Source organism: Lissotriton helveticus, chromosome 4_1 (assembly GCF_964261635.1).
Source record: "Lissotriton helveticus chromosome 4_1, aLisHel1.1, whole genome shotgun sequence".
Classification (NCBI taxonomy): Eukaryota; Metazoa; Chordata; class Amphibia; order Caudata; family Salamandridae; genus Lissotriton; species Lissotriton helveticus.
The window spans coordinates 38,560,708-38,571,171 of record NC_136063.1 but is presented as its reverse complement, the minus strand read 5'-3'; the positions used below and the strand labels follow the sequence as shown (position 1 = coordinate 38,571,171).

General features: G+C 41.2%; 1 protein-coding gene across 1 annotated transcript in view; it reads left to right on the top strand.

Annotated features, from left to right (window-relative positions):
- Positions 1 to 6,105: 6,105 nt before the first annotated feature.
- LOC144826933 (arylamine N-acetyltransferase, pineal gland isozyme NAT-10-like) overlaps positions 6,106 to 10,464 on the top strand; it is a 31,168-nt gene continuing 26,809 nt past the window's right edge. Inside the window, exon 1 of the mRNA XM_078685395.1 lies at positions 6,106 to 6,121. The gene's annotated coding sequence lies outside the window, so the exon portion shown is untranslated. The remainder of the gene's footprint in view (positions 6,122 to 10,464) is intronic.

The following is a 10,464-nucleotide window of genomic DNA, read 5'->3' as shown; positions in this document are numbered from 1 at the left end:
CTCATTGGTGTTTGCAGTCATTGCTCCTCTTGCAGAATATGCACAAAACCTGGTAGCATCAATTTTTGTCAACAACCAATGTACCTGGCTGTTCAGCATGGTGGCAGACACTAGTCCAAATCAAGTTGAGCGCTCACATATCAGACACTCTTCTACCTGACAAGTATAGAAGCACTTTTAGTTTTGCTGACAGCTTCTTGCAAGAAAAGTCCCCATCATCACTCAGACCAGTTTCCCTGATATCTAAGGACTATATATACATCCCACAGCATTGAATATTGTGGTATGAAAGGCAGACAGACTTTAATACCTCTCATTTTCCACATTAGCGGGTGTTCCTCAGCTGAATAAACATCCAGTGGGGAATAAGCCGCCAACAGGCAGAACGAAAATTGTTTACTGACCTGTAAGAAAGTCTTGAATATGCCACCTGTGACAGAATGTTAAGGACCTTGTTCAGTTCAGCTTCCACGATATTAACACCGTGCTTGATACACCAACCAACCCATCTTCTCTATGCTGAGCCTCATGTTTATGAATATTGGATGTCCAGGCCTGCTGGATATAGCAGTTTGCCTACTGAGAAAGTCCTGGCAAACTGCAACTGAAACCAAGCAGGCCATGAGGATGAGGGTTCCTGTGAAAATCAACGGGTGCATTAGACCTCCCAGGTCTGGGAAAAGGTCCTGGATCACTGACAATCTGATCGAAATTCACACAACATGTCTGGAAGGGCTAGGAACCGTGGAGGGCTTTCCAGATTGGAGTCACTAAAAAGATTTCCGGTTTCTGCCTCCTCACCTGACCGAAGACCCAGGCCATCATCACAAATGGGGGAAAGGCATAGACCCGCCGCTGTGACCAATACTGGTGGAAGTAATCTGTGGCTTGAGCCAGGGGCATTTAGTCACCAGCTGAAGAAAACTGGGAATTGTGTCTGGAGCCAGCATGCAAACAGATCCACTAGACAAGGGCCCCAAATCTGACTGAGAGTCTCAAACACCAATAGATGCAATTCTCAATGGCTGCTGTCCAGCAGGTTGTGAGTGACATTCCAACACATGCCTTTACCACGCATGCCTTTACCACACATGCCTTTACCACACATGCCTTTATCACCCATGCCTTTACCACACCGCTACACTGACATACATTATATGAACTAATATCACGCATATCGTTATGAGGCACAGGATTACCACGCAAACCTTTACAACACAATTTCTAACTAAAAACACATGTTAATATATATGGTTGAATAATTTTAAATACATTTTGAAATAACTGTATCATTAAAAAAATGGATTTTTATTTTAATAAAATGACTTTTGGAAAGCATTTCTCCACGCAGCAGAATGCAAGTCGTTGTAAGTAAACATACATTTGCAAACCTACAAATTTGTTTTACACATGACACTACCACTCAACCTAATGCTAAATCAGAGAACATTAAGTAAAAAAATGTAAATGTAATTACAAATCAATGCAACGCTTCATAAATCAGCATAAAATGTTTTGAATAGTAAAACACCATTGACATGTAAAAGTCCCAACTTTGTTTCATTTCTAAATAAGTGAAAACCCTGTCCCCTACCGAGATACTGAACGAACACTGTGAAGGTCAAATTCAACTTATATTTCAACACAACTATAATCATAAGTTTAGTCACGATTTGACCCATTAATTTACTGAAAATTATGGTACACATGTAAAACACACAAAAACAGGTGTCCACCATTTTCCAGCAGTGGTGCACTGCCTGCCGACGTGACTCCAAAGCACAGGAGAGTCATGCATACTATGAAAGATGGCCATCTATCTTTGAGAGTAAGTACAACTTGGCATAATTAATATATAAACAAACACCAAGAAATAATTTACAGATAATACTTCATAATTTTGACTTACTTTTTCAGGACTATTTTCTCTAGATATTCCAAAAATGATAGCCGCTATGAATGTTTACTTATTAGCCGAGAATGTAACAACATTTTGAAAACAGTTTTGTTCAACTTCCACAACATGCTGAATATTTAAATCTATTGTCTTAAATAGAAAAACATAAAGTGTAGTGTAGTTTCAAGGAAGGAGCTGGACAGTAACTGGTTGGCAAAATAACTATTCTAAGTCCGCCAAGTGCTTACCTCAGGGATGTTGCTGGACAGTAACTGGTGGCAAACTTACTATTCTAACTTTGCCAACAACTTAAGTCAGGAAAGGTGCTGGACCGTGATTTGGGGACAAAATTACCATTCTAACTCAGCCAAGAACTTACCTCAGGGAAGGTGCTGGACATTGACTAGGGTGAAAATTAGTATTTTAACTCCGCCAAGTACTTACCTCAGGCAAGGTGCTCGACAGTGACTGGGGGAAAAATTACGAGTCTATCTACACCAAATGAAGGCACATGCTTGATAAAAGTAAGTGCGGTATTTACATGTGTGTGGTAAAGACTGCATGGTAAGTGTACTGAATGGTAAAGACTGTGCAATAAAGGTTGTTTCCCTTACAATTTGGAGGCACTCTTGATCTGAATATATTAGAGTCTTTATATGGAAATCACACAATTCGTGTTTCCGAGTTGACAAACTGCTCTCTGCATTCAGCCTGCGAGGATGTCTGGATCAATATGTTCAGCAGTATCCTTGGCTGTATAGGCTATTTCCAGGATTTTAGTGTGAAGACCCACCATGTCCAAAGCTTTGTCCTGGCAGTTACTCCAGCCACATTCCAGTCCCTCCTGAGTCCCTGGCATGCTTTATCATAAAAGGGAACATGATAAGGTCCACTTTTGGTGTCCTTCCCTCCTTGCCTAACAGGATGTTCGGGGGAAATTGGTTCACAAAAGGGACAAACATTCCCTCGCAAACCTTTTCTGAATACATGCCTGAACATAGATATGTCATCATGCTGCTGGTCAGAGTGGCTTCTGTAGTCCTTTCGGAGGTGGTCGGACAGTTGCAGGCTAGTCAGAATTCGCGGTCCCATCAGTGGCTTGTGAGTCATGCATTGTGTACTCCGACTGACTGCTGACAGATCGATGACTCCGACAGCCTTACTCTGACTGCCGAGATGGCGGTCGGAGGAAAACAGCAGACATAGGGCAGTTCAGACATCTCTGACTGCCATTCAGATTACGATGTGGGTTTCCGGCAACCCAACCATGGCGGTCCAACTGACTGCCTGGAGTTGTGAGGAATAACAGGTTTGGTTTGCATGCTCACCTAATTCCACTTCTCCCCAGCGGTCTCCAAAGTGGATCCCTTTCTCCAGGTCCCCTCTACACCGGAGCAGCTGAACCCGAATATCTATGACCCTGTGGGAGCAGGAATCCAGGTAAGTCCATCTATGGTATGGATCTCCATTGACTGGACTATGCACCTTCTGCCATACTCCAGCAATGGGGTACATGGAGCACAGGGCATATCCCCACTTATGCATGTGTGTACAACTTACATGTTTTCTGTGATTTTGTACAAACTTGCAGCAACATATTCAGGGATATGTGCATTACCGGAGATGAGACTGCCGTGGCAGCAGCGGTTGCATTGAAACACGGCGGGGGGAACGTGCCCTGCCTAGGGGGTCATAATCAGATCGCAGTGACGGCAGTTGGATGGTTGGACTGACCAACATAGTAATGACTCCTATAGTTTGTCACTTCAGAGAGGGAATCCACTCCAAAGATTGGGGGTGAACGATCTCATCAAGATCAAACACCAGCAATTTTTACTCATTAAGGTCTCATCATCCTGATTGAAAGAGTTGGAGGAAGCGGAATCATCCATATCCAGTTCTTCATTGTCATCTGGGGTTTTAGTGTTAGATGGTGACATGGCCAACCCATATGCAGGCACAGGTACAGGTTTCTTGAGAAGGAGGGATCTGTGCTGGTTCAGTGAGCACCGTGCCCAGGGCATATGTTTATAGCCTTTTCACAAGAGGCTGAAAAGCTAAGGCTTGTGCTTTGTTGACAAAATGTTCCACTCTACTATTAAGTGCATCCACCAATCTGTTCTCTAGTTCCAGCTCTGTTTCTTCCTGATAAGAAAAATATACCTCCTTAGCCGTGAAATATGGATCTCCGCCAGTGGAAGCTAAGTGCCTCCACTCATTAGTATATGTACACACAAATAAGTGGGGAGTGATTCCATGTCAGGATTATCAATTTAGTTCTGATGTGGAGGGGGCTGCTAGACTACTGCTCCTAGGGCGAGCTATTGTGTCATTTTTTACAACCCCTGTCGGGATCTGCCAATGGGGACATTAAAGGGGAGCAGCCCAGGCAATCAAGCAATACATTTGTTTGTTTTGGGTAATCCGAAGTACAACCACATTCTAGCCTGCTACAAATACAACAATAAACACAATACAAAAGACTGCATTCATTGGGCGCCCATGCACAGTCTAAATTTATGGGAATACAAAGAGGATTGTGTCCATCAATGAGACAGATAATGCCTGCGCCACCATATATGAGTCGGTGGAGTGTTTTAAAATAAATCTGCCATGTAAGGAAAGACAGAGTTGTTCTTAAACATTCCCTGAAACAAAGAACTCAAGCTGGTAATTGAATGGAGGCAGAAGGTGCCACTCCAAATACCACAAAAGTGACATGTAACGTTCTACAAACCTCAGTCATCAATTCCATGTCAGTGGTTATGCCCTTATGTCAGTTTTTCATTATCCGTATCTTAGTGGTAGCAGTATTATCTCCATGTCAGTAATCATGAATTAGAAGTAACTAGGCACTGGGGGCGTGGCTAAGGCACCAATCAAGATAGCCGCCTGGGGGATTCCTCAGTCATACCAGGATGTCTTCGAACATTTAATTGCACTTTCCGGCATTTTCTTCGTCGGCTTCCATCTCTACGGTGCATCGGAATGTGAGGAGTTTTTGGTGAGACATTTCTGTCATTTGAAAGTTCCTGCATGCTCGGTTTCTACCCAGCGGTGCTCTCATCTCAGAGCGGCCGCCGCCATTTTCCGACGCAAGTGTTTTTCTCGTTCTGGGATGGCTGTGCTGCTGCCCTCCATCTGCCGCTTTTGACTCCCTTGTCCCGCTACGTTTGTTACTCATTGTAGCAGTGATTAGCGGTGATTTGTGGATGTCATATTACGTGTGCACCGTGCGCTTGTGAGGCTTTGGTCTGCTTTGATGTCGCCTGCAGCTTTTACCTCACAGCGCCACTCCAATTACTGCCGCTAGTGTATGGACACTCTCAATTCTTCTGCCTGAACTCTGCTAACGCCCTCTTCATGCCGCCTCTGATATTCTCATGCCACCGCATCTGTAATGGTGCTTTACTGGACTGCCTATCATTTGTTTAACCCTCATTTATGAAGTTTGTAGCACCTCCAATACAATCTGCAATGTTTACTCACAGTGCCACCATTTTAGGATTTCTTTGCATTTTTCTCACACCTAATACATTCTAAGAGCCAGCTTGTTTGTTTTTTAGCAAATGTTCTTTTTGCTTGACACCTTACGGACTACCTCTACCTACTGCCATCTACTGGAAGTTGTTTTGAGGAATTTTTGTGGAGTGGTTAACTTGAAGTTTGTCAGATCTGCGTCAGCTGGACATGCTGTTCTTCTGAAGTTCTACTGTACATATTGCGAACATTTAATCTTTTATGACATGACCATATGGTTTGTTTCTCCCATACATCTTCAACGTCACTCATCAAATCCGAACATGGACTTTTCAGGATCCTGGAGAACTCAAGAACTTCATTAATCTTCAATCTAATAGTGGCATGGATGCCTCCGCTCCTCCTACTGGTTGAATTATATGCCATTAATACTTGCTGGTTCTTTTGATATCTTTTATTGCAACGTTCTAGGTATTGTTTGATATATTATCGTGTTTCTTACGTTTTCGTAATGCTGTTCTATACATAGATCTGTTTATATTTATTGCATGTTCCTACCGTTACGTCTTTGTTGACAGTTTTTCCTTTTATTCCCTTACATAGAGTTACGCCATTTACCCCATACTTCATGTGATCCCCTCACTGTTGTCTTCAAGTCCTGGTGTGGTCGGAATCCTGCTCTTCGTACGGTTCATCTTGTTAAGTGTCACCACTACCCATTTGCCTCTTGTATCTCCCCATCAGGTATGTTTTCTACAGTCATCCCTTTGGATATGTACCGTCTGTCCTTTTTTCTCCTTTTTCCCCTCCTAACAAACTTTTTTCTGCTCCCCCTTTCTCTACCCTGTCCTCTTTTACTATTGCTACATACTCTTCTCTTGCTATTCCTTTTCTTCTTTCTTTCATTGGCTGCATTTGTCATACATGTTTCATATGTTTTGATCTTCTGATGTATACATATTGTATTGCATTTATTGCTCTCTTTGATTTTTGCTTAGTTACCATGTAGAGTTGGTTGTGTGTTGGATAACGAGTTCAACAACCACGACTTCCTGAACAACGAGGTCGCAACCACGACCTCGTCTAAACCACGACTTTTTTTTTTTAACACATTCCTTTACCACGGAATGCGTTTTTAAGAAAAATGCTTTTCATCTAATACCCCTATCCCCCCACCCTTAAAAAACAATTACACCCACCCTAAAAATACCCTCACACACTTTGGGCTAAGCTTGCTAAATTCTACTTTTTCCTTCTTTAAATTGCGCATCATGCTTTTCGCGCTATCTGGAGCCTCTGCGCTCCCCGAATATTTAGACCCAGTTTCCCTGCATGTGCCCTGCGCTGCTGCAGGGTCATCCGTTCCCGTGGTAGGCAGGGTGTGTGCTTCTGATTGTGTTTTATAGCACCTCCTTCCTTCCCATAACTTGAGAAATGTGCAAGGTATGAAAACCATTCTTAAAGTACAAGCCACCAAAGGAATGAGGTCTTATGACATGCAATAACAGGTGTTATGCTTGGCCAGCTCTTACTTATTTTCTTGACCTTACAAGGATGAAAGACTGAGTCCTTCCTACCAGGATTCAAACTTGTGTCGTGAAGGTTAAACACATGCATGATAGCACGGATACAAACCTGACAGCATGAATGTGTCCCAACCTGATGCTTTGCCTCCATCAAATTCTGTTTTTCATAATCAGTTTTCATAGAGGCAGTTCTATAAGCAGCAACATTCAGTGAGAGCTTCTCCCATTGACAGAAATGTTTTCTCGGTGTAGGATTTTAATGGATCTCGGACTTACGATCATGTTATATTAAATATCTAACGTAAAACTAAAATATTCCTGAGGTTACACAAAAACACATGTGCGCATGAATGCAAGTTTACGAAACCACATTACTGGCAAAAGAACCATCACTTGCAGATGGTTGAGAATAGAAAGGCTCCACCACAGTGAATTACAAACCAACAGTGCCATCTACTTGCATAACAAGGTAAATACATTCTGAACCTTTTTTTAACAACATAAATTAAGATAAGTGACATGCCACTTTGTTGTTAAGGACTTTGTTGTTCCGAAAAGTCGTGGTTCAGGACTTCGTGGTATGAGATTCTTCGTTGTTCAGACTTCGTTGTTCAGGTAAGTCGTTGTTTGATCTTCGTTGTTTAGGATGTTTCCCTTTAGAGTTATCTCTTGGAATGTGAAAAGGTTTTGTTAATCCCATTAAACGGCAGGGAGTTCTCTCTCACTTAGATTCCTATACCCCTGACATTGTCCTTCTTCAAGAGACTCATCTTAATGAACTTGGAACTCTTAAAATAAAACGTGGTTGGGTTGGTACGGTTCTCTTTCCCCCTCTCATAACAAGAAAAATGGAGTTCCCATTGTTCTTCATAAAAAGTTGAAATGTAAGGTCTTGTCTGAAGAGAGGGATGAGGATGGCAGCTGGATATTTGTTAATTTACTAGTTAACTCAATTTCTCTAACTGTTTTCAATGTTTATGGCCCTACCCAGCCTGATTGTACATTTTGGCCTTTAATTACGAGTAAGTGCATTCAATGTAAAAATGACTTGTTCCTTTTAGGTGGAGACTGTAATGAAATTATGGACCCATTTCTTGACTGCAAATCCACAGTTCGATTTACTCCTCACAAACCACATAAACAATTTCTTGATACCATTTCACAAGCTCATCTCATTGACTCATGGAGACTTTCACATCCAGACACTTTGGATTACTCTTTCTTTTCTCCTCCTCACTCATCCTTTTCTCGCCTGGACTATATCTTCCTCTCTCAATCCTTATCTTAGTCCTTATTATCTTTATCAATTGAGCCTATTGTAATTTCTGACCATGCTCCCATTGTCCAGACCTTTAATTGCTCTCACCACATCCCAAATCTTCTCATTGCGCTTCAACTGTTCTCTCCTTTCTGACCCTAACTTCTCATCCTCCTTTCGATCCTTTACTAATGATTTCTTTCAAATTAATTCTGATCCCCATACACCTCCTTATTTACTCTGGGATTCATATAAAGCTACGGCTGGAGGTTTCATTATTGATTTAGTTTCCAAAAAGAAGAAACAATATCTTCAGAAGCAGAAACTTTCTTTAGCACATGTAAAACAATTAGAAAATCAATTTTACACCTCTTCAGACAAATGTATGTCACCAAGTCTTCTTCGGGCAAAAATTGAATTTAACAAATCTACGACTGATAATGCCTCTTCTATTCTTCTTCACAGTAGTGCCCGTTATTATGGTGGTAGGAATAAATCTGGTAAACTTCTGGCTAACTATCTTAAATCTCGTAAAGAACGTACTCTTATAGACTCCATCTACTCTTCTGACAATGTCCTTCTTCATAAAGATAAAGACATACTTGATCAATTCCAATTGTTTTACCAACAGCTATATACTCCTGAATCTCCCCCTTCTTTTTCGCTTATTCAGTCCTATTTTGAGAAACATCCCAAGCCTTCGATTTCACATCTTAACTTTCCCGTTCTTGAATCCGATCTCTCACTAAAATAACTTTCTACTGCTTTGTCTTCCCTCACTGCAGGTAAAACTCCGGGTTCTGATGGTTTTCCTGTTGAGTTTTATTTACATTTTACTGACCTTTTGTTACCCAAACTTCTGTCACTCTTCCAATCATTTTATTCCACTGGAATGGCTGAAGGTTCTTTTCAAGATGCTACCATTTGTTTGATCCCTAAGGATGGTCGTGACCCCCAGCATTGTAAAAATTACCGTCCAATTTCATTGGTTAATGTTGATTATAAACTTTTTGCTAAATTGCTTGCTTTACGTTTAGGCCCCCTTATGCCTCATCTTATTGGTAAAGAACAATGCGGTTTTGTCATAGGTAGACTTACTTCTGACAATTTCCGGCTCTTTCTTAATGTTCTGAATAAAGCCTCTTCCCTTTCCATTCCCCTTGCTGCTATTTCTGTTGATGCTGAGAAAGCCTTTGATAGAGTAGATTGGTCCTTTTTATTTGCTTCATTGCGTTGGCATGGCTTCGGTCCTAAATGTATCTCTCTTTTTTCTTTGTTATATTCTGCCCCCAAAGCCTCAGTCCTCATGAACGGTCAACTCTCCTCTTCCTTCACCCTCCAGAGAGGTGTTCGTCAAGGTTGCCCACTTTCTCCGCTTCTTTTTATTTTGGCCCTTGAACCATTTCTTACCTCTATACGTAATAACAATCCTATCTCGGGCTTCCCTTACGGTGATGATCACTTAAAGCTTTCTGCATATGCAGATGATATCCTTTTGTTTATTTCCAACCCAGAATCTTCTTTTCCCCCTTTACTAGCCGAATTTGATAATTTGTTGTCTGTCTCTGGCTATAAGATCAATTCTGACAAAACCGAAATACTTCCCTTGACCATTTCTTGTCTTCCACATATGTTCTCTTCGACTGGTTTTGCTTGGAACACAACAAAGATCAAATATCTTGGCATTTTGTTCTCTAAGTCCATTTCTTCCTCTATCACATTAAATATGTCTGCAGTTTTATCCCTGATTGAGAAATTATTCTCCTCATGGAATCCTCTTTTTCTTTCCTGGTTGGGGTCGTCTTGATTTTATCAAGATGATGGTTGCTCCTATTCTTATTTATACTTTTTCCATGTTACCTGTTCATATCCCCGCTCTTTATTGTAAACACATTGATTCTTCTCTCTCCAAATTTTTCTGGAAAGGTAAAAAGACTAGAATCTCTTTGTCTATTCTTCGTAAATCCAAATCAAATGGTGGTGTTAATTTTCCGGAATTTCGTCTCTATCATAAATCTTTTTCTCTATGACAAGACTCCAGATGGCTTTCCCCGATACTTCTTTATTTTCTCCCCTTTGGCTTGATATTGAGCGTATTTTGTTACTACCCTTTTCTTTCAAAGAATTTTTGCGATTCTCTACTAAGAATCCCCTTTCTTCACTTCCTCTATTTAAGCATACCTCTTCTCTCTTAAAACCTTTGCTCTCTCCACATGATATTTCACGGGAATCCTTTCTAAATACCCCAATTTGGCATTATTCTCTTATTCCTTTAAATAATAGGCCCATTTACTGGTCTTCTT